This window comes from Pleurodeles waltl, chromosome 5 (genome assembly GCF_031143425.1).
Source record: "Pleurodeles waltl isolate 20211129_DDA chromosome 5, aPleWal1.hap1.20221129, whole genome shotgun sequence".
Taxonomy (NCBI): domain Eukaryota; kingdom Metazoa; phylum Chordata; class Amphibia; order Caudata; family Salamandridae; genus Pleurodeles; species Pleurodeles waltl.
This window is the reverse complement of record NC_090444.1, coordinates 290,375,117-290,400,667: the sequence shown is the minus strand read 5'-3', so window position 1 is coordinate 290,400,667 and position 25,551 is coordinate 290,375,117. Positions and strand designations below refer to the sequence as shown.

General features: G+C 46.7%; 1 protein-coding gene across 1 annotated transcript in view; it reads left to right on the top strand.

The window, feature by feature from the left end:
• The first annotated feature begins 4,239 nt into the window (after window positions 1-4,239).
• Window positions 4,240-25,551, top strand: part of LOC138297022 (fibrillin-1-like) — a 133,559-nt gene continuing 112,247 nt past the window's right edge. The window contains exon 1 of the mRNA XM_069236540.1: window positions 4,240-4,429. The gene's annotated coding sequence lies outside the window, so the exon portion shown is untranslated. The remainder of the gene's footprint in view (window positions 4,430-25,551) is intronic.

The window sequence follows — 25,551 nt, the reverse complement described above, 5'->3', positions numbered from 1 at the left end:
TGTTTACTGACTCCTCCTTAGAAACAATTTTTGCAAACTTTTGCCTTTATTTTCTTCTTTGACTTGATCAGACAATCCCTCAAAAAGTGATTATCCTTCCTATATAATTCTTTATTCCTTCACCTTTGACATCCTTCTTTTGACAAAGCCCCCCGCTACACTCAATTTGCATTGGTTTGCTTTCATCATTAGTTTTTAAGACTTCTAACTTCTTCTCTCTGATGATTACCACTTTCATGTTTGCCCTACTACAAATGTTGCATTGTAGCTAAACAAGTGTTAGACCTCTCAGCCTCAGGGTGGTCTTCCCCCAAAGTTTTTACTTTCCTCCTCTTGTTTTTACTGAATTAGTTTTTATTGGCCTTAGGACTCCTTGTGCTTTATCACAGTTAAACCAGTGCTAAGTGCTTGTGCTCTCTCCCTTAATGACAGTGCAATTGCCATACACCCAATTGGCACATTTAATTTAAATGTAAGTCCCTAATAAAGTGGTACTGCATGTACCCAGGGCCTGTAAAATAGATGCTGCTAGTGGACTTGCAGCACTCATTGTGCCACCCACTTAACTAGTCTTTTACCTGTCTCAGGACTATCACTGCAGCCTGTGTGTGCAGAGTCAAGCTGCCTTTTCAACCTGACAAAATAAACTTTTTGCCAGGCCTGAACCTTTCTTTTTACTACATAAAGGTTACCCCTAGATTTGGCCCTAAACAGTCCAAAGGGCAGGGTGTAGTATATTTTAAAATGTGACCATTTACTTTCTTTTTTTACCTGGTAGTGAAAAACTCTTAAATTCATTTTTCACTGCTGCAAGGCTTGACTCTCCAATAGAATAACATTGGCTACCTTATTACATATAATACATGATAACTTTCAATTGGGTGCAAGTAGGGAAGTTGAGTTTGGTCTATAATGAATTATAGTTTAGGACCCTCTTTAACGGTAAAGTCAGATTTTAAGTCACAATTCTGAAGATGCCACTTTTAGAAAGTAGGAATATTCCTAATCTTATGGTACCTGAAGCCTGTACCGTTGGTCACATGACAAGGTAAAGCCGCCAGTTGCTTTCAGTGTATTAGTCCCAGAAAGTGAGTCAAAGAGGGAGCAGGGTTTGGCAGGATGTTCCATCTCTGTGAGGATGAGGGGGAGGAGCTATTACCTACCACATTTGCATATCACAAAGGCTTTGTCTCAGTGCAATCATAAAGGGTTTAGCATTAGTCTTTTTGCCTTCGGACATGTTGGTACTAGGGCGGGGAGGTAGAAAATGACAGACTCCTCCATAGGGGAGGTGTCTAGAAGCTTATCCCACTTTAAAGTGTGTACCAGATATAAACAGAGGACCCTAAAACCTACTCTTCAGATGACTCCTGGTCCTGTGGAAGACTCAGAAGAAGGACTGCTGTGCTGCTCTGGTGAAAGCAAGAAGGACTGTCCTGCTGCCCCGATGCTATGCTACTCTTGTTCCCTGCTGCCCTGTTGACTGATTGAGAAGGACTGGACCTGCATCTTGAACCCAGGAGCACCAGAGTGACTCCAAAAGCTACTTGGCTGGCCTCCTGATCAGATGGTTCCGGGATAGAAAAGGCTCCAACCATCTTGAACCCTGCACCTGGACTCTGCCTGCCGTGAGTCCTAGACTCCAAATGGTGTCCATCTAGTCCTGGACCCTTGAAAGTGAGGCTAGAGGTGATCTGCTAGCTCAGTTGTGATCTTCAGCAGAACTGGTGCAGTGTAACGTAACTCCATGCAGCCGCACATCGGAACTGTAGCTCCGCAGCGCATCTGACGCAGGACCTCGCATTGAAAGCCCACAGCTCATCAGAACCGCCAGTGTGCAATGCATCTCTGATGAAGGACCTTGCATCGCAGCCCTGCCACTTCTAAACCACTGCTGCATGATGCATCTCCGACGCAGGACCTCACATCGCTACCCGGTACGACTGCTGTGCGGCACAACACTCCACAATCGGATTTAAGGGACATTTCTCAATGGACTACCTTGGCCCCAGTATCTGGCTTGGGCTTCATCGCTGTCAATCTGAACTTCTGAACTAGATAACCACAGTTGGTGCTAAAACTGCATATCACCGGTTATATTAGTTGGATTTTTGCCATTTTGTTGTCAAATAATTTATTAAATTGTAATCAATGTTTCAAAAATTGTTGTGGGGCGTGTTTTGTGTTGTGATTTTACTTTCTCATTGTTTCAGTGCTACATTAATACTTTACACATTGCCTCCAAGTTAGGCCTGACTGCGCTTCTGCCAAGCTACTAGAAAGTTAAGCATAGGTTAATTTAGTGACTGTGCTTCACTCTGACAGAGATTGTGGCTGTTGCTTGAGAAGGGCTCTTTCCCCCTTACCACCTCAGCTAACAACCCAGTTTCTCACACTTTGCCTATAGTTATTCTCTATGATAGAAATTAGCACTATGGTATTGACCTGGCTGTGCCTCTTCTATTTGAGCAAAGCTTGCAAGGTTGCAGTGACTTGCTTGTTCTACATGATAGCCACTTGACCCACTAATGCCTCCGCTCTACTCCTTTTTAGGGTGAGATTTACAAGTTTATTTGCACATTGACCGAAATTAGTGGCAGGGAAAACGTTCACATTAAAATACACTTTAGCTGATATATAGGAGGGTTTTACTTATTCTTTGTCTATGGGGAAATATGTTGATACATAAGGACCTAAGGATCTGATGTTCTATTATTCCATTGGCAAAAAGAGGCTGCAGATTGCACACAAACTGTTTGTGAATGTAATAGGATTAGGAAGTAAAACATTTTGTTATGCAGCCTGTTTTCCTTGCAGGAAACGGGGCTACCTCCATTTAAAAAGGTTTATTTAACAAAAAAACAAATATCACTGAAAGTAGGCAGTGGTCCATAAGAGTAGGCAACTGATCAATGGTTTGTGATAAAAATTACAGTTGCAAACCATTAATACGTCAGGGTAAGACTCACATTTTGTAAGGGACTTCCACATTATGTCCTTCCAAATAGCAATTTGCAATCAATTTCTAAACATATTTATTGACTCAGATACACGTTTCCAAATCTGTAATATGTTTAGTAAATAAATCAGTGCTTTTTTCTGTGGTAGCAAAACCTCTGATTTAGCGAATCAGAGGACTTTTGACCATTGAAACGTTTTGTAAATCAAGCAACAGATTCTATGATGAAAATTGTTTTCCTTTAAGCCTTAATGCACAATGGCACCATTGCCCTAATTCAAGTTAATAAAATGGATCCTCCTTCTCGCAGCGAGAAAGCCATAATTTTGGGTCAGGGGCCACCTCTCCTATCCCTTGACTAAGGTGTCACTATCTGCTGCACTATTGATAGTTATGGCTAAATGGGGAGGAGGATCTATGTCTTATCTTGGAGCTAAACTGTGGAATTCTCTACCATGGAACCTACGACAAACCAACCACGAACTTTCTTTTCAGCGGCTATTAGAAACATGGCTGTTCTAATTTCTGTCCCCGAGGAGGTGTTTTTGAAGATTTCTGTATAGCGCTGGGAGGCCTTTGGGTAGCCATGCGTGCTATAAATTTTCATAACATAACATAGTTACTCCCTGGTAATGCACCTTCCACACCTTTATGAAGCTTTAGCATGATCTTGCACATTTTCATCATACTTTTTAGAACAATTGTGAATATTTTTCAATGTAAAGGAGTATTTTCTATTCTTCTTGGTCTTTTACGTGTTAAAAAATCTACACTTCATATTCTATTTGCTACCACAAAGTCAGCTGTAAAAAAGAAATGTGTGATAGATGGATATGTTTAATGGGAGGTTAATGGCAATTACCTTTCCAGTAAAACTGCTAAGAATTATATTCAAACCTAAAAACAGAACAGTATGTCTAGTGTGTTGTACTGGGTCGAAATGACAATCATTTAGCATTCTAACTCGGGTATTTCTTTATGGATGAATATCAGACAAAGATTACGCAAAGCACACAAAACAGTATGCTAATTATGAATTTATTAGACTAAATTGAAAACATGGTTTACATTTCATTTAAAGGTCATCTATTTTTCCCTTGTTATGTTCTGTAAAGTGAGCCAGCGGGATTGGTTTCCTCGGGGGGATCCTGTTCTGCCAGCCCCATCAAACAAAGAAGCAAGGATGTCCCTGGCCCCAGGGAAGAGGCTAGAGTGACGGCCTATTCATCTCAGTCCTTTGTCCCTTCTTCTCAGAGATCCCAGGGCCTTGAGTGGTGGACATGTAATAGCAGGAGAGGAGACAACTGTGCCATACCTGAAAGGATATACCAGGTAGAAGCTACTGCCAGGATACAGGCCAAGTTGTGCAGTTCCCGGGACAGATCACAGCCTAAAGCAGGAAAATACATGCAGCCCTGATAATGATTCTTGTGGGAAGGAGTTAGGCGGTTCAGCAACAGGCCAGGAGAGGTAAGCTCATTTACATCAATACCTCTGTCCTATCTTTAGTCTTCAAGAACAGCCCACGAAACAGAATGAGAGTGGATTTGTATATGTGGTCGAGAGAGTGAGTGAATGAGCTCGGAGTGCCTGAGTGATGGAAATATATAAACACAGCACTTTTCAGCGTAAACTAGTAAAGGGCGATGCGTAGGAAACGGCGTGGTACTAGGTAGCCTGGCCATAATATCGTCTGACGTAAACAACATGTTCTAAATGTTCATGTATTCTAATAATATAAGATGTACACGCAATGGGACAGTCATTTTGTTGACAATATTTCTGACATCATGTTTATGTCAGGGGCTTTTTCTGTAAATGGGATTCGGAGACCGTCTGCCTAAACTGCACTAAGTGTTTCGCCACCGACTTAAGGTGGTACAGAGACGATAATAGACACAAACTCCACCATGAAACGGTTGTAAACGCAGAGAATACCGAACATCCCATGCAAGCTCATCCCTGGCTCAGATCTCATGGGTTTAGTGAAGCTTAGCTTTTAGCTTCGCGCCTCTATACCTGCGTCTGTCAAACCCGGAACCTTTGACACAGGGTTACCCGACTTGCACTTTCTAAAAAAATAGCTCCTTCCGTTGATATCTATGTTTAAAGGTACACAGATTTGTGGTGGGAGTAGGTAATTTGAAACTAATTATGGCCAAACATAAAACATACATGATTCATATTTTGCCTATTATAACGACAGCAGATACCAGGCGAGTGTCTACATTTAAGGCACTTACCTATTTTCTTTGGAAGATCAAAAGTAAAGAGAATTTGAGGTGTCAAGCGTGGGGTCAGTTGTAGATATCCCTCCCACATACTGTGCACCACTATGCAGGATGAATACCCAATAATTAATACAGGGTCAAATGATGATTAACAAAGTACTGGGGGCTATCACTTTGTTAATCCTGGCTCAGATAAAAAGAAGCTGTAAATAGTGATCTGAGGCTGAACTGTTCAAACATGATGACCTCTGCTCAATTACCTCTGCTTACTCTTGTAATGGCTAAAGGTCTGTAAGGCCTCGGATCAGAGTCACTTCAAAGGCATAGGGACATGGGGACAATGAGGCCCAAACACCATCAGTGAGACAGAAAATCACATGGGACACTGGCACTTGGAGACTCAAATCGAGAGGCAGTGGCACTAAACCTCATACATGAAGGTTCTTACACCACCACCCTAACGCATGGCACACCGACTAAAATGCACCCAGTCTCCTGAGACTAGGGAAGTTCACAGGAAACGATCCACAATGAGGTTCCTACAGAGAAACCTCGAACTAGCATTCAGTACACTGATAAACAGTGCTTAGACTCCATGTGAATGGCAAACATACGCTATACTTACCAGCCTCAAATGACAGAAGTAAAAAGTGTGGTTTTGCAAGTGACACAAAAATATTTAGAGCCTCATTACTAGTATCACGGTAAAATGATGAAGTTATGCTGCTCTCGGAACTACCAATGCCGCAGGGTGCAGCATTTCTGTGGTGTGTGTTACTGGATTAGTAAGAGTTGGGAAGGTCGGAAAGGGAAATAGCATGAAGTATTGCAGTGTACCAACCTGTTTACTTTCTGTTTTGCTCCTTTCCAAACTCTTTCCTAAGCACATTTCGCCAGGTTTTTCTTGTGAAAAGGTGCATGGTGACAACTCCATAGTGAATTAATTGAGCATATAATTCTGATTTGGCATAAACTCCCATTTCTACATGAATCTGGATTACAACCAGATTCGGCCTCTAAACTACACTTCAGTTAGTAAAGTGTAACGAACCTGAATAAATAACTATAATGGAAAAAGTAGTCCCATGGCTTTCTTAGTACCTCAATTAATATGATTCTAGCACAAAACACATTTACAAACACCTCGGTTTAAAAATAAATATATTGTATTGCCTAACTTTTACTATCATTTAAAAAAAAATGAAATCTACTCGACAGTCAGTGATGCTCATGTTAATAGATCCGTTGGAATATGCTTATTGCATGTTTATATAGCATTAACAGGGCTGCGTAGCTGTTTTAGAGCATTTACAAGTAGGAGGAATCAAAGCGCATTGTATTTTCCTCGGCTGTGAATCAGTGGTGTGTTGTGGATATCAAAGGCTGTAACTGGAAATGCACAGGGAGAGGTCTTCTCCCCTTCCCAGACTCTCAGTACATCGTGTTATAGCCTGGGGTGAAGGAGTGCTAAAGTTCGAGCCTGTGTCTTGGATCTCGATTCACTAAAATGCTAGGGGGAATGGAAGTGACTTCACACATCCTTTGACCTCAATGAATCTACAAGAGATGTCATTAGATGACCTTCGACCATAAATCAAAGGGCGTGATTTCACATAACCTTGACACTGATGACATCACAATAATGGATGCCACTGAAACATGTACAGATAAGTCACATGGAGATTCACAAAAAGGGAACAATAGTGGTAATGCCCACTGGCATGCATCCAAATAGACCATATATTCAATATGAACTATGTTATTGGCTTAATTTTTGTTTCGTTGTTTGTAAATGTTAATTTATGAACACATGTAAGGAACTATCACACTTGCTTCAGAAAATTTCTGAAGTACTAGTGAACACCTAATAACCAGTTAGTATTAAACGTTTTACAGCTGGCCTGCATACCATGGCTAACAATTAACTCAGGGTTTTGTGCTTGCGTACCTTAAATGTTGGGAATAGGTTAAAAGGTGTACTCGGCTGGCTCATGTTTGTTCTTCGAGGTCATGTCTTGGTCTGATAATTGGATCTGTGCAATCTTTCTGATCTTTGTGTTCAGTCACTTTTCTGCCTTCTTCATTCCCACAGCGTCTCACTAATGAACATTTTGCATTGCCTAGACCAGTGTTCTCTAGACAACTATGACCTGAAAGATCCACTTGCTGTGAACTGTTTAGCATTTTGTGATACAATGTTTTACAGCAGGAAAATTATTGTCACCCTGCAGCGTATGTCAGTCAGAAGGCCTAATGGAACCCTATATTGGGATGCACTGTCTACAGTATTCCCTGCAGCCTTACAGTGGATACATGCTAATGTGGGGCAAGAGAAGACGTGTAGAAAAAAATAGAAAAAACTTGTCAGAGCACCTCTAGCTGGAGTCATCTGTTTGAATATTGTAGACTCGGATTGCCATTCTGCAAGAACTGATTAGTATGAACAAGAGAAGCAACTGACTTGGATCCAGAGAGATGAAGTCCTTTCAAGTTTTGTTCTCTACTTTTGTCTTCACAATGTCCCCTGTGCATCTGGGTAACAATTACAATATCAGCATCAAAATGTAATAATGGGTTTTCAACATTAACATTCTCACGCTAAAGGAATCTCTTTGGGTTTCATTAGAACTCATATAATATCTTTTGATATAAGGCTAGGTTTTGCAGTATTCATCCTTGTATATGAGAAAGTGGTAACCAACAACGTTGACATGTTCTATTTTTACCAAACCATCTACGACGTTTCTGCTCAAAATCCACTTTTTGGCGTTCTAGAGACAGGTACATATTTTCATCAATGCTAGGCCGGGTTAAATAAAAATAATAGAAGATTTGGATCTGCAGAATACTAACCAGCATTACAGTGAGCACTAAAGAAGTAACGCCTGACACATATTTCACTTTCATCATAGCTCATCAGAGGCCATGGCAAAGTCTTGAGATGAGCAAGGCAGACAGCTTAATTGAAGACAAACTGCTCATAAGTTCAAAATGATGCATACATCATCTAAAAAGGAAATACGAGTTGCTATTTCTTTTTCTGTAGGTCTCTCTCTTGCTTCTTCTATTTCTGCCACTGTCTCTTTCATCCCTTCTCTCTCTCTGTAGCTCTATTTTATTCTTCCTCCTCTTGTGGCTGCCCGTATTATCTGTTCTTTTGCATGCCAGTCTCTTTTTTCTTCTAGTCACCAAAATCAGGGTATTGTATGGTACTCTGTTCTAAAATAGAGTTTATGCAGTGTCTGAAATGTGCTTGACTTTTGTCAGACCAGTAATCAGCCGAGTTGCAGCATTTAAACCATTTGTGACTTAGTTAATATTCGTTCTATTTCCACCAAGTAGATATCTTTTCTGTAGTTTAGACTTTGGGCTTGATTTAGAACTCGGCAGATGGGTTACTACACACAGCGGTGATATTCCATCCGCCGACACCTAAATCCCATTATCTTCAATGGGATTTACATTTCGGGGGACGGGATATCAGTCAGTTGCCATTGTTACGAGTAACCTGTCCGCCGAGTTCTAAATCAGGCACAGCGTCTTCTTAAGGGTTTTGTGGTCCCCAGGTATGGCACATTTTGGGGGGCCCTACAAAAAAAACTTTGAATTTTAGTGCCCATTTTCTGCTAATTTAAGCAAGAATGATTTCAAACACTGCTACACGTGTAAACTTTCAGGGGCACACAAAAACAGTTGAAATATGTCTTCCCCAGGGACTCCAAAAATTCTTTAAATGACACCAGGGAGAGGGAGACAGAGTTATAGGAGGGGAAGGCATAGAGAAATAGGGGTTTAGATGGAGAAATAGAATAGATAGAGGTCACGTAGACAGAAATGTCCCTTATTCTAGACAGGTCTATGCAAATGAGGATCTATAGATGACCGGATTCGTTTCTGATTTTTAAGGTGGAAAAAGCACATACTGATGATATTTGCTGGCTGGGCATCTAGTGACAGTTTGTGATGAAAGATGATGGCCAAATTTCCTTTACAGATTTTAAAGTTCCTTTGATAAGATGGTGTTACGCCAAAGTGGTGATTTGAACTTCAACAATTGAACCTCAGGATGGGTGGGGTTTAGAACTGATTACACCCACTATTATGCATCGAAATTGAAGAACGAAACAAAATGAGATCAGCTCATTCAGTGTCACTGCCTGAATTTAAAGACCTACTGGTAGCTTGAATGAGAGCTTGGTATCGTCTGCACTCAAATAAAATGTAGCGCTTCTCCTATGCAAAATGTTATTGAACACTAGAGAGAGGATTGAACCATGAGGGACACCCCAGTAAATATAGTGGGATCCGAACAAAAAAGATGTTAAGGTTCCCACCTGTGACAGCCTGGGCAAGTAAGACTTAAACCAAATCCACACATTACTGTTACATCCTTTCTAGTCTAACCTCTCCAAGAGAAGTCCATGGTTGATGCTGTCAAGGGCTGTATGATATGGCAAGATGTAGCTCATCTCCTCCAAGATCTAGGTTACACATCGCCAAAAGACAACCACCATGGTGCTTTTGTCCTGCTGATGATTCCATCACCCCCATTCACCCTCTTTTTAGCTTTCTAGTTCGTTTATAACCTATTACCTGTCTCTTGATTAGATGAGGGTTTTAGTATAATGCACCTGTCATCCATGCTAGCAGTCAATTGCCTTTTTACTCCCTTGCTGTCTTGTTGGAACTTTCATAACCTTCCTAATCGAGACACTCATTTCCCCTGTCTTTGTCATTTTTCCACTTTCTTTCACTCTCTTCCTCTCTCTCTTTCGTCAATGACTCTCACAATTGCCTTGCCTCTTTCACTGTCCCTTGCATTACCCTTTCTCTTCTGTCTGTCTTTGTCTCCTCTTTCTGTGCCTCCCCCTTTGTACCTCTTTCATTTCTCTTTCTTTTTTATTTACTTTCTGTTCTCTTTACCCTTCGCTCTCTGTCGCTCACTTTCTTGCTCTCTTTTCTCTCTCAGTATTTCTTTCTATCTCTCTCTGTCTCTCTTCCTATCCTTGTGTCTTTTCTCTCTCTAAATTTATCTGGCATTCTTCTCTGCTTTCTCACCCCTCAATTTACAGGAACGGAGCTGTCTGGTAGGTTGGGGAAGTGAATTTCTGCTTTACAAGCTCTAGTGGCGCGGTCTAATTGTGCAAAACTCTGCAACTTAATGTTTTCTCATAAAGACCCAGAGGCAGTGCTTAATTTGTGCTTGTTGTTTCCGGTGGTGAGCACAAGCACTTATTTTTGAGGGCCGGCGCTTAGTTTTCTGTCTCAAGCATTTACTGCGAGCACGTGGGAAAAGAAAAACAAAAAAGCGCCAGAAAGAGGCAAAGCAGGAAACTGACAGAGTGAGCTGAAGGGGCAGGGAGTGGCTTTATATGGATTGAAGAGGCCCGAGGTGGCTTCAGGATTACACTGCCTCAGTATTCTGTGCTCGCACTTTTCATTGCAGCAGCCGCGTTTTTAAGAGGAGAGCTTTGAGCTCAGTGAGTGAACTTTTTATTTACAAATTAAGCACTGCCCAGAGGTATGTGATTTCCAGTGCACTTCTTTCATTGCTTAAACATAAAGAAGCACAGGGGAAACTTTTCACTCAGAATGCAAAGAATGTTCGCTATTTCTGTGTTTTCACATTTTTTAGATATTGGTAACTTTCTGTTCATGTGAAACCTATTTTCATACCAAGAGGAGCAGTTCTGACTAAAACGTTTTATAGCACGAACTAGACAATTCCTGAAATACCCTACTCAAAGAAACAATTCATTTTCCTCTGTGCATCACTACACAGTCCTAATTTGTATGGTATTTTGCCTCTATTTTTGACCTAATTTTTCTACTTGATGTTGATAGAGATGGAGTTTGACTAATACATTAGTGGCATAGAAGTTAGCATATGGCAACTAATAGATCTTCAGTTTAAAAGCCTAACTTAGAAATTAATAAGGTGATGTAAAATGTGCACTTTTAAATTGTGGTGGACATTGTGACTGTCATCACAGTTAATATGAAGGCATTGCACACTTATAAATGAGTGAATTATTGATCAGATTTAACATGAAAGTATTCTTGTCCAGAAGAAAGACAGCAGAAATTAAGTATATTATTATGTGAATTAATCATACTTATATTGATTAAATGGATTTCATTAACATGGATTATATGTGTGCTGAAAAATAAATGCATGTTTAAATTGTTTTGACATGTCATAAATAATGTTTGCAATAAAATAATTTGCTTTGCATCTACGATTAATTGTAAGGTGCGCAATAGCTTTTATAAATGTATTCATTTTATTAATGTGCATTTAGGCTTTCTTAGCTTAACTAGGCCTGAAAGATTCATCTTGCAGCAGTAGAGGAAAATTACTTGTTTATTCTGCTCTGTGACCTGAATTCTTTTTCCTAGGCTGTTAACGTTCTGTTGAATATTTTGTTGTATTGTCGGCGAAGAGCATGATTTAGAAATAATTATGTTGCTGTATTTGTTCTAGCTGTCGAACAAGACAGGAAACTTGTTGTTCTTATGAAAAAGAATATTAGTAGTTTATTGTGTGTTGTGTGAGAGGATTTTAATGTTGCAGATTATTAGAAAATGTAATATTTTGGTTGAACTGTATGAAATCATGGAGATGACAACGCACTTTGGCTGCGAAAATCTGGAAAAGATGCAAAACTTGGTGGTTCCACCAGCAGCCATTGGTCACCAAAATTGACGCACAAAGTGTGCCCACCTAAAGGACCAATCACAAGTATTGTTCATATTTTAATTAGTGGAGAACTTGGAAACTTGAAGTCATTTAGTCAATGAGTTAGATCTATCCTGCTGCAAAGCTGTCCAGAGCTCTGTCCGTCCACTTCTGTCCTACGTTTCCTGTCACATTCTCTTCTCTAAGTTCCCTAATGAATGTTCTCATCATAGTTTTAATTGCCCCATCTGTTATGCGGTTTCAGTACTAATATGCTCAGCTAATTCTGAACTGCTAAATTGACCAGTGTGCGGCTCGTGTTCTGCACCACCCTGATACTGCTGTCAACTGATGTCAGAAGAGGTGACCGCACTCACTGATGAAGAATGCTGTCCCATAAGGAGAGGTATAACTAAATGGGGTTTCTTGTTTCCTCTTTAAACTTAGACACTTACACCAGAATAGTTTTATAGTGAGTCACACTAGTTTAGATGATGTTTTAAACATTATTGTTGTTTTTCTTTTGACTTGCTTGCATATGTTAGTCCATTCCACACACAAAAGTCCCAATTTGGGTTAGCAATAAGGATGGCCCAGCCCTGAAAATGTATTGTTGAAATTGTATTTTGATGGTTCGCTGATGTCACCATCTGTTTTGAAATCTGAAATGAATGTGCAGATTGGGGTGTGGTAGGTTTATGTCATTGTCATTCTTTTGGAGTGTTTAACAGTACTGATGTTAAGTAGACTGAGGGGCAGATTTGAGAGCCACTTGCGTCACTTTGACACCGCCTTTGAGTCCTTTATTTGATGCTAAGGTGGTCTTTTTCCCACGCCATATTTACAAACTGGCACAATGCATAGATTGAGCTACTTTGTAACCCTTTGCGCCACATTATGCATGTGCCATAATGTATGCAAAGGGGGCATGGCCGCGGAAGGAGGCCTGCAAAAATGGTGCAATGAAATCTATAAGATTTCATTGTGCCATTGTTGGTGTAATTTTTAATGCCTGCAGAAAGCAGGCATTAAAAGGATGCACCCATTGTGATCAATGTGCCTCCTTGCACTTTGCTTCACTAGGGTAAACAATTTTCCAGCTAGTGGAGCAAAGCACCACAATAGGGTCAAAAATTTTAACGCTATTGTTCCTAGTATCGCCATATTGTGCCATATCATAAATACGGTGCACACATGGTGGTGTTAGTGGGGGCGCAAGAAAAGTGGTGCTGCATTGGATGCAGCGCCACTTTTCTTAAACTCGTCCCTAAATCTCTTTAGACGCTTTGGTCAGCCTATTGTTTCCATATATGTTTGTAACTTAGTTTTGCACACCATTTAAGTGACATTGATTTTGGGACTTTTGAAACCTATTCAGATTGGAGTTTTCATTGGAGTATAAATTGTTCATGGTGTTTAAATTTGTTTATGGTTTAATGTCAATGATTTAAGATTGAATACATCTGACTACTATATCTGTCACCAAGTCCAAAGATTTAGTCGACCTCTGAAGGTGAGAATAGTGATGTTGTCTCACCTGAGTTCTTATGGTTTCTGAACCCAAGGTGTGAAGAAGACCTCTGCAAGCGCACCAGCAGTGTTTTTCTTTGACAGAAGAAGGAGATCCTTCAACTTAACCTACTCCTTGGTAAGCTCTACCAAGGGCTGTTCAGTGTTTTGTTCTTCATCGCAGCGCTTCAAAGAATACAATTAACTTGCCTGGAGGCTTTCTTGGACTAGAACATTTTTGCAGCAGTTCATTAAAAGATTTTTCTTATCACTAGCATCGATCAGGTCCTTTCGGCAATGTCGCGGAAGGCGTCAAGGATTTCCCTGATGTCAAACTGTATAAACAGTACCCCACAAAGTATTATGATAACAATGTAACAAGCTGCATTTAATCCAATTAAATGGTGATTCGGATTTTTAATAAATAATAAGGAAAACTGACCTTTTTTTCAATTCTTTTTATTGGCATTTCAAATGGTAACAATTTGGTTCATTCATACTGCCATGTTAGACTGCCCAAGGCACCACATCACATTGGTATATAGACCCTCATTACAACCCTTGCGGTAAATCCCGCTTTCCGCCATGCAGAAGAACGCCAGCATACCGTTGCGGCAGCGGAATTCCACTACAGGTATTACGACTCACATCTCAGAATCCGCCACAATAAAGACACCCACACAAGTCCGCCACACCAAAGGTCAGTGGTAAACTGTCGATACCAAAACCTACACCGTCACGCCAACAGGAATATGCCCACACTATCAAGACCCACGAATCAACGCAGTGGTCTTTCAACCGCGGTAAACAATTGGCGGTGCACACCGCCGCGCTCAAAATATACACACATTTACAAAACACAACCACATTGGACAATTCATAATACAAACACCTGATACACATACACACAGCACACCCAATCCAATATAAAACACACACCCACATCGCCCACAAACCCTTACAACCAAAATTCTGAAAGAAGGCCAGAGAGAGAGCCTACCTAACACAACACCAGCATCCACAGACACACAACACCATCACTCATACAACATCCACGCACCTCAAACAACACACACCAACAGATCCCCTCACACATCACAACAGACAGCACCTCACACATCACCCACACCACATCATGGCACCTCAAAGACACCCCAGTTTCTCTGAGGAGGAGCTCAGGGTCATGTTGGAGGAAATCGTCTGGGTAGAGCCACAGCTATTCGGATCATAGGTGCAGCAGACATCCATTGCAAGGAAGATGAAGCTATGGCGCAGAATTGTCGACAGGGTTAACACAGTGGGACAGCATCCAAGAACACAGGATGACATCAGGAAGAGGTGGAACGACCTACGGGGGAAGGTACGTTCTGTGGTACCCAGACACCAGATTGCTGTACAGAGGACTGGCTGTGGACCCCCACCTCCTCCCCCACAACTAACAATATGGGAGGAGCAAGTCTTGGCGATCATGCATCCTGAGGGCCTCGCAGGAGTAGCAGGAGGACTGGTCTCTGGTAAGGCAAATCCTTGCTTCTTTATCCCCCCACCCCACCTGCATGCTATTACATACTCCCGCCCTCACCCTCACACCCATCACCCGACAACTCACAGATACCCCACTAACACAACCCACACATCCCAAAATCAAGCCCTGCATGTAACACCAATGCATGGACACCCATTACCAAAGCATGTCCAGTAGAGAGACTCACCCATGCCCCAAAATCACCAATCACACAAGGGCCACGGCAATAATGCAAGCACAGGAGTAGAGGGTAACTCACCCATTGCACAAGATGGCACACACAAATACAATAACTATGCATTTACACCCCAACAGGACCCCTACCCAACGTCACCGGACAGGAGATGCCTGACATATCCAGTCCCCCCACAGAAGAGGCCCACAGTGACGAAAGCAGCTCTGCACGCCTGGATCTAGATGACCAGCACGGCCCATCAGGGACCTCGGGACAGTCAGTTCCCCTGACACAGTCACAAACCACCACTGAACCTCTCTCCTCAGGAAACAGCACCACAGCACCCACCCAGGGGCCCATCCCTCTGTCCCCAGGACACGTCAATCAGGAGTGTGTCAAACCACTACAGGGAGCCCAGGCAACCCCACTAACACAGGATGATCAGGGACCTGGGGGCAGTGGCAGTGAGCACACGGTTCAGGGGACAGAGGCACTGGATAACAGGGAAGCTGGGAGGACTGCTGTGCGACAGGGGGAGGACAGGCCCAGGGAACCCACTCTCCACGAGGCACTCTCCAACATCATGGGAGCTTACCACCATTCCCAGGAGACCATGGGCACGGTACTGGCCAAGTTTCAGGAGACCCAGCGGCTGCAGGAGGAACACTACCTGGGGATCAGGGAGGACTTGAAGTCCATCAACACCACCCTGGTCACCATTGCAGGGGTGCTGGCAGACCTTCTCAACACCAGGAGGGACACAGTGGCACACCAACGGGCCCTTGACACTAGCCTGGACGATGAACAGCCCTCCACCTCCTAGTGGACAAGAGGCACCACCACAGGAACAAGAGGCCACCAGCACCCCCCCTGCAGATGGAGAACCATCCCACAAACTGTCCCTGAGATCCAGGAACAACGCAGAGAACATTGCCAAGATCCCTGCCAGGAAATAAGCCCCCCTGAATGTCACCCTTCTGTCCCACTTTGACAACCTGTCCACCTTAAACAGCCATTGCTCCACTTCCTATGCCCCATTGGACAATGCACCTGTGAAACAAATAGACTGGACTCTGCCATGGACATTCCTCCACCATCACCCCAGCCCATTTTACAACCCCCTCCACTTATTTGCACAGAACTAAACACACTTGAATCACAAAACAATCTGGAGTCAGTCTGAGCTTTCACAAATGTGTAATTGCAAAATCTCTGGAATATAGCAATATCAATGTACTTGTTCACATACCAATGTAACACAGCTGTAGGCCAGCAGTAAACATAGCAGAGAGCACAAAGTGGGACCCAGATCTGTGAAATGAAAAGGCAAAGTAACAAGTCAGGGTCCATACACTGAGTGAAAATGACAGACTTATGCTAGCTCCAACAATAGTATGAGATGTAGGGAGCAGTTACATCTTCTTACCTGTGTCTCAATGGAAGTATTGCATGATGATGTTTCGGTTGTCGACATCTTCTTCTTCTGCCTCCTCTTCTTTACTGTCCACAGGCTCCACAGCTGCCACAAGACCACCATCTGGCCCATCCTCCTGCAGAAAAGGCACCTGGCGTCACAAAGCCAGGTTGTGCAGCATACAGCAGGCCAAGATTATCTGGCACACCTTCTTTGGTGAGTAGTATAGGGAGCTACCTGTCAGATGGAGGCACCGGAATCTGGCCTTCAGGAGGCCGAAGGTGCGTTCCATAATCCTCATAGTTCGCCTATGTGCCTCATGGTAGCGTTCCTCTGCCCTTGTCCTGGGATTCCTCACTGGGGTCAGTAGCCATGACAGGTTGGGGTAACCAGAGTCACCAGCAAATGTCGAGGGACAACTGTTAGACACACACTAACCCTTAGGGACAACCCCATACCCAGACACCTATGTGAACTGTGTTGGGACCTTGGCCTCCCCTATTAGCCACACATGGTGCCTCAGGAGTTACCCCATCACATAAGGGATGCTGCTATTCCTCAAAGTGTAAGCATCATGCACTGAGCCAGGATACTTGGCATTCACATGGGAGATGTACTGGTCTGCCAAACACACCATCTGCACATTCATTTAATGGTAGCTTTTCCAGTTTCTGTACACCTGTTCATTCCTGCAGGGGGGTACAAATGCCACATGTGTACCATCAATGGCACCAATGATGTTGGGGATATGTCCCAGGGCATAAAAGTCACCTTTCACTGTGGGCAAATCCTCCACCTGAGGGAAAACGATGTAGCTGTGCATGTGTTTCAGCAGGGAAGACAACACTCTGGACAACACGTTAGAGAACATTGTCTAGGACATCCCTGATGCCATGGCCACTGTTGTTTGAAAAGACCCATTGGCCAGTAAATGGAGTACAGACAGAACCTGCACTAGAAGGGGGATTCCTGTGGGATGGCGGATAGCTGAAATCAGGTCTGGCTCCAACTGGGCACACAGTTCCATGATTGTTGCACGATCAAGTCTGTGTGTGATTATGATGTGTCTCTCTTCCATTGTCAACAGGTCCACCAGGGGTCTGTACACCGGAGGATGCCACCATCTCATCACCTGCCCCAGCAGACGTGCCCTATGGAGGAGAACAGCGAGCAGAGGGTCATCCAACACTGAGGTATCACAATGTGTTGTTTGCTGAAACGTTGGTAATTCGCAATGTGCCGGTATCTGTCTGTATTCCCGGCCTAGATAGGTGTGACGCAGTTTTTATCCATCCCATGTGGGCCCCTGAAATGGCGGCTGCCTTACCTGTAAGGTGGGACAAAGGGAAATGAGGTAACTGCGCTGGCGTTGTACACCGTCACGGTGGGCGGTCGAAGACCGCAGCGCAATTCAGCATTGGTTAATATTGGGCACTATGGGTCCCAGGAGACAATGACGATGTACACCGGCGATGACAGTATGCACCGCCGCGGACGTGACCGCCATTTTCTATCTGTTCACTCACTTGATACCTGACCTTCAACAGGAGAGGACCTACACTGCAAGTGCTGCTGTGACCTGTGTCTGGAAGCGAAGATGGCTACAGTGTCTGGGGAAAGGGCCCCTGCCTTCACTTCGGAGGAGTTGGAGAAACTGGATGGGGTCCTCCCCGAGTACACGCAGCTGTACGGTCCTCCAGACAAACAGGTGAGTACACTGTGAGCATGCTGCGTGGGCACTGCCTGTTTTGAGTGGTGTGGATGGAAGATACATGGGGGGGCTGAGGCCTGCATGTGAGGATGGTAAGTGTATGTGCTTCAGGGCATGGGTGGGAACTGGTGGGCAATGAGTATGACGGTCCGGATGGGTGAGTAATTTCCTTCCCTCCTGTACCTTTCCTCTAGGTCAGCACCCACCAGAAGAAGGGTATTTGGCGTGCCATCACCAAGGACGTCCGGACCCTGGCGGTCTACCATAGACGGAGCACCCACTGCCCTAAAAGATGGGAGGACCTGCGCCGCTGGAGCAAGAAGACGGCGGAGGCCCAGCTGGGGATGGCCTCCCAACGTGGAAGGGGTGCCCGGCTCACCGTGACCCCCCGATGTACCAGATCCTGGCGGTGGCCTATCCGGAGTTGGATGGGCGCTTGAGGGCATCACAGCAGCCACAAGGGGGTGAGTACACTCTCATTCAGCTGACTCTGCCCGCATTACGAGGTGTCTGGGTGGGGGAGGTGGGCTGTGGGTTCCCCTAGGCCAGGGCGAACTTGGTAGGCAAGGTCCCTTGTTAGGCAGGCTCTGTGGCACCCCAACCCCACTAGTGGTAATAGCCATCTACACCTAGTCAGGCTCCTGTGGCTTCCAGGTGTGCAGCAATTGGGCTTAGGCCTCATACCCCATGGGCATGTGAATTTGCTAGGAACTGTTAGTGCATGGCTTAGTGCAAAGGGCTGCTCCCTGTGTGTTGTGTCCGCCAACGGTAGTGGTGTTGCATGCACTGAACATGTTTTTCTTCTGTCTTTCCCCCCCTTTTTGTTTTGTCTCCCTGTTCTTGTGTGCAATAGCATCATCTGGCGGAGGAGCAGTGGCACTGGAGCAGGAGGGAGCTGCAACCCACTTGGCCCTGGAGGGTGAAGCAACGGAGTCTGAAGCCACCAGTGGGATGGAGGGCGAGGGGAGCTCCATGACGGGGACAGGAGCATACACCAGAGACAGCGACTCCTCCTCTGATGGGAGCTCCCTTGCGGTTGCGGGCACCTCTGTGCCCACCGCATCAACAGGTACAGCCGCCACCCCCCCTACCAGCACCGCCCTCCCAGCAGCCCCTCAGCGTGTGTCCTGTGCCCGCTCACCCAGGAGGGTGGGCATCTCCTTTGCCCCAGGCACCTCAGCCCCTGCCCCAGTCAGCCCTGCTGCCCTCAGTGAGGAGGCTATTGACCTCCTGAGATCCCTCACTGTTGGGCAGTCTACCATTTTGAATGCCATCCAGGGTATTGAGAGGCATTTGCAACAAACAAAGGCATACCTGGATGACATTAATTCTGGGCAGGCGGCCCAACAGAGAGCATTTCAGGGTCTGGCCTCAGCACTGATGGCAGCCATTGTCCCTGCCCTGTGTCCAGCCTCCCCTCCAACTTCCTCCACCCCGACCCAATCCCCTGTACCTCAGCCTATCCCAAGCACACCATCAGACCAGCATGCACACTCATCAACACACAAGAGTGAACATGGCAAACATAAGCACCACACATTCCACAAGCACTCACACAAGCACCATCCCCATGCAGACACAGCAACATTCACTGCCTCCACTGTGTCCCCCTTCTCCACATACTCCTCCTCCCTCCCTGTCTCGTATCCACTCACACCTGCATGCACTACATCCTCAGCCACTACCTCCATCACTAGTACGCCCATCACCACATACCGCTCACGTGCAATCACCACCCCCACTACCATGCACACATCCCCAGTGTCCTCTCCCAGTGTGTCTGTGAGCCCTCCTCCCAAAGTACACAAACGCAGGCACACACCCACCCGACAGTCATCCACCTCACAACAGGCTCCGGCCCATGCACCTTCACCCAAATTCAGCAAACGTACACCTCCTACAGCCACTACCTCTTCCTCCACTCCCAAACCCCCTCCATCTTCCCATCCCAGTGTGTCTAAAAAGCTTTTCCTGGAAAACCTTGACCTCTTCCCTTCACCTCCCACCCCGTCCTTCCCCTAGGGCCAGGCTTTCCAGGTCCCAGACCAGCACCTCAGCCACCAAATCCTCAGGCACAGTGGTGCCAGCAACTGCGGGGTGATCGAGTGCGCTACCCATCAGGGCTGCCAGTGTGCCACGTAGCGAGGGCAAGGACATTCCGCCACCTGCCAAGGTGAAGAAGGTGCCCACATCCCGGATGGAGAAGTCGCAACTACCAGCCACCAAGGGCTCCGCCAAAACAAAAGAAGACAGTGGCAAGACACCTGCGGCACCATCAAAGGTGGGGAAGGGACAAAAGCAGAACAGCAGGTCAGGACAGGGCACGGTGGCACCGACTGAGGGACTAGTGTCACCCCTTCTGTCCACGACTACACCAACCTGTAAGGCGGCGAACACCGCAACCTGCCCCGCCACCAGCACCACCACCTGCACCGCCACCAGCACCGCCACCTGCACAGCCACCTGCACCGCCACCGGCACGTCTGCAGCCTCAGCAACAGTTCACAGCATCTTCTCCAGTGGGCAGCCGTCCGAGGCTGCAGGAGACGACCTGCTGTGCCCCTCAACAGGTGCTGACACATGCACCACCGCCAGCACCGCCAGCACCGCCGCCACAGACACCGCCGCAAGCACCGCCACCATCCCCGCGACATGCTCGGACAGTGGCACCACTGCTGACATGGCTACCATCCCCAGTGGTCAGTCGTTCGAGGCTGGAGGAGACTTCCTGGACCCTGCCCAGCTTCCATGAGGCATGACTTCCATCACTGTTTGCACTTGCAGGTCGAAGGCGAAGCCGCAGCAGTGTGGGGTATGTTTCTGCCTCCATGGCGTATCATGCTACCTGTTCCTAGGCAATCTCGTGGCACACACACCCAGGTGAGGGAATGGGACCGGCCACACTGCATGTGGAGCACTCTGGGCACAATGCATCTCCAGAACCAGTGGAGAATCACATCCACTACCTCAGTCCTTGGCAGGATGAAGCACTTTGGGCACAATGCGCCCTCCAGAACCAGTGGAGAAAGGCATCCACTACCTCAGTCCTTGGCAGGATGAAGCACTCTGGGCACAAGGCCCCCTCCAGAACCAGTGGAGAAAGGCATCCACGACCTCAGTCCTTGGCAGGATCAAGAACTCTGGGCACAAGGCCCCCTCCAGAAACAGTGGAGAAAGGCATCCACTACTTCAGTCCTTGGCAGGATCAAGCACTCTGGGCACAAGGCCCCCTCCAAAACCAGTGGAGACTGTTATCCACTTGAGAGACTGTGGCTTTGCACTCCCCAGGATAAAGCAGTGGGCAAACTACCCACTGGAAAGACTTGAGAGACTGTGGCTTTGCATTCCCCAGGATAAAGCAGTGGGCAAACCACCCACTGGAAGGACTTGAGAGACTGTGGCTTTGCACTCCACAGGATAAAGCAGTGGGCAAACAACCCACTGGAAAGACTTGAGAGACTGTGGCTTTGCACTCCCCAGGATACAGCAATGGGCATGGAGCACCCTCGTGCAGCAGTGGTGTCGTGCGTTCATCCAGCTGAGGTGCCCCCTCTTCCCTTCCCCCTGAGGTGCCTGTTTATTTTCAATCTGATGCCCCTGCAGTGTTCTCTCCGTTTCGAGTTAGGTATCTTGTGGGGTTTCATTCATGCATTATTGGACCACTGGTCCACGGACAATGATTGGTACACTATCCAGACTTGTGTAGTTGGTGTACATATTTGTATATACTGAATTTTAAACTTTCACTATCAGATTTTTCATGATTACAATCGTTACAATCATTTAATTTTGTCCTTGTGTTCTTCTAGGGAGTGGGGGGATTTATATGTAATGTTGCTGCATGTATTTGTGTGTATGGTGCTGTGGGTGATGGTGGGGGTGGTGGTATTGCGAGTTGCATGTGTGTGTCACTCTCTTTTCCCTCCCCCCTTCCCTGTGTTGTAGGTGCTGTACTCACCGTAGTCGTAGACGGTGTCTGTCCTGCTCCTGATAGAGCAGGAGGAAGACCAGCATGGGCAGGATGTGCAGTTCGGGCTACATGGCGTCCTGGTTCCTCGTTGGGTGAGTGGTTTTCCCTCTGTGTACTGTTTCTGCTGTGCTTTTGATAGCGTTGGTTCCACCCCGGAAAAGGTGACGGATAGGCCTGTTGTTATACGGAGGGCGGTACTTTGTCCTCCTTCTGTCTGTTGGTGGTTATCGCCGCGGTGTTTGTTTCTACCGCCGTGGCGGTCGGAGTGTTAAAGTGGTTGTCTATATTGGCAGTTTCCGCCATGGTCGTGATTCAATTTTTTTTTCCGCCGGCCTGTTGGTGGTATTACCACTGCTTTACCACCGTCCGCCAAGGTTGTAATGAGGGCCATAGTTTGTAGGTAACCATCACCTGTTTCATAAAACCTTAGGTATAAAGTGCCCAGCACCTTAGTCGGTCCCTGCCAAGCAGAATCATAGTGGCAAAATCTCAGTCGCTCTCAAAGTCTCAATTATATGTTTGCGAGACAGAGAACTGGTAATCGCTCCGATCAACATTCCCGAGATGCATACCTGTCTTCCCTGTGTACAGAAGCCAAAAACAAAATGGAAAGAAACAGAACATCCCACTTAATTAACCCAGTAACTTGCCCAGCGTTTCGGAAGTCATGTATGTGGTGTTCGGTTGTCTGTGCCAGCCCCTGTTCCCGGAGGCCAGGAGGTGGGGGTATAGAGGGCACCCGTGAGAGGCGGGGCGCGGAGGGGAGGTCCCTGGGAGGGAGTCTCTCCCAGGACACAGCCTGACAGCAGTCCGGTCTGCATCAGGTCTCAGCCGCCCCTGTGTCGTTCGAACCCATGTTATCATCTGCCTCGACGTCCAGTGTCTCCCATGCATCCACTGCTTCCACCCACAAAGGGGCAATCGGCCGGCGCCTCAGTTCCCTTATCTCCTCTCTCTGGAGCGCCCTCTCCTCCGCCCTCGCCCAATGAGTAACATCCGTTACCCATGTGGCAAGACGGGGTCCACACTTGCTTTTCCAGGCCATCGCCACTCTCCTGCACGCAAGCTCCAATTCCAAATCTCCCAACCTATTCCCCACTTTTTTAGCTAAGGGCTTGTCAAAAAGGCCCAACAGGCACACCGCAGGCCCATCGTCTAGTTGTCTTTGTAAAACTGTGTTGAGTCGGGCAGTCAGCCCGCCCGAACAGGGTCTTGGCATGGGGCAGCCCAATGTCATATGATGAAGGTCTGCGTCGACCAGCCGACTTCGGGGGGCATGCTCCCACCAACCTCCCATAAATCCGGTTAATTCTGTGCGGGTGAGATAGGTCCTATGGATATAGTTGTATTGTATAAACTTCAGACGTGTATTATGCGCAATCTTACATGCCGAGGCTAAAGTCCTATGCCATTCGGCATCCGTCATGGTCTTATCTATGTCGGCATCCCATTTGAGTCGCAGACTGTCCAGTGGCCTCTTGATCATCCCATTTAGAGCCTTATGTGTCCAGGTTACTAAGTGTGATCCTCCCCCCCACAACCAGGATAGTCTGGAGGGCTGCTGCCGTGGGTGGTTCATCACTACCGTCTCCCCACAGTGTTTTCATGGCCTGCACTAGAGCCTCATAAGTCAGGAAATGGCCGAGCTGTAGACCCTTTTGTTCTGCAAGGTCCCCAAAGGGGATCAACATCCCCCCTGGTAGCAGTCACCCACAGTAGTGATCTCTGCCTCTGTCCAACATCTAAGTTGTCGGGGGTGAAGGTGGGCCCAGTTGCGTCACGTTGGAGTCCCACAAGGGGAAGTGCAGGCGCATAGGGATTAATTGTATTTGTTCTCTGAAGGGCTCTATGCCATGCTGCCAGGGATGTGGATACCAGTATGTTCGGTTTGGGCAGTACTGTTTTCCCCTGTAGCATCCGGGTGATGAGTTCCTCCCCTCGCCTGGGTTCACCGTCCAGTGTTGTCTCTGTCATGTTTAGCCCATTTAGCCATCGTGCCAGCCACTGTAATTGGGCTGACAGATAGTAGAGTTCAAAATCTGTGGCTCCCAGTCCCCCCTTTTCAGCTGGCAGACAAAGCGTCACTAGTGCCACACGCTGGCGTTCCCTGTTCCAGATCAGTTCATGTTGCAGAGAGTCTGTTGTCCGGAACCACAATACCGGCACAGTCAACGGTAAGTTGGTGAAGTAGTAGAGGAGTCTAGGGAGCATCACCATCTTGATAAGTGCAATTCTGGCCATAACTGGTAGCTTTAAGTATCGCCAGAAGGCTACCTCCGCTTTCAGAGCCCAATACGCTTTTCCCATGTTGCCCTCCCGGAGGTCTTTGTTATTGTGGTAAACCTGGATCCCCAAGTACTTGAATGTCCGAGGGGCCCATTGTACATTCATTAGACACAAGAGCGGGCGTGTCACCCCCTCTATCATAGGGAACGCATACGTCTTTTGTCTGTTAAGCTGTAAGCCCGAGTGTGTACCGAAATCCTCCAATGTCTGGAGCACCTGTGGGATCACTGTGCCCCCATCTCGTACATACATAAGGAGGTCATCTGCGTACAGGGAGATAATGTGTCGGACCCCCCCTCTGATCACACCCCACTCCCGTCCTCTACTCCTGAACGTCTCTGCCAAGGGCTCTATAGCCAGGGAAATAATAGGGGCGAGAGTGGGCAGCCCTGTCTAGTTCCCCTACGAATCTCTTAGCTGACAGAGATCGTGCGCCCTGTTTTAACCCTAGCCGTAGGGTGAGTGTAGAGTAATGTTACCCATTTCCCCCACTCCAGGCCCATGCGTTGCATTACGGTGTCCAAGAAACGTACTGTGTCAAAGACCTTTTCTAGGTCTACTGACACTATCAAAGCTGTGGGGTCATGTAAATGTTTATCATCATAGAGCAGTTTATAGAGCCTCCGTAGGTTACTGGAGGTGTTTCGCGTGGGGATGAACCCATTTCATGGGTGACCGCTCAGCCCTCCACAGGGCTTGGTCGCCCCACTCACTGCTGCCGCTCCTGCCTGCCTTTGCCGCCTCCTGCCTGCAGATTCCTTCGCTCGCTCGCTGCTCCTGGGATTTCCCGCCGCTGCCTCCCTGCGGCCCCGCCCCCTGTGATTCCATTCGCCGGACCGCTCCCGCCACCCAGCTGCTCCTCCCTCCCGGCTCCTTACTTAAGGGGACCGTAGGGGACCACAGAGTGTGACCGCTCAGCCCTCCACAGGGCTTGGTCGCCCCACTCACTGCTGCCGCTCCTGCCTGCCTTTGCCGCCTCCTGCCTGCAGATTCCTTCGCTCGCTCGCTGCTCCTGGGATTTCCCGCCGCTGCCTCCCTGCGGCCCCGCCCCCCTGTGATTCCATTCGCCGGACCGCTCCCGCCACCCAGCTG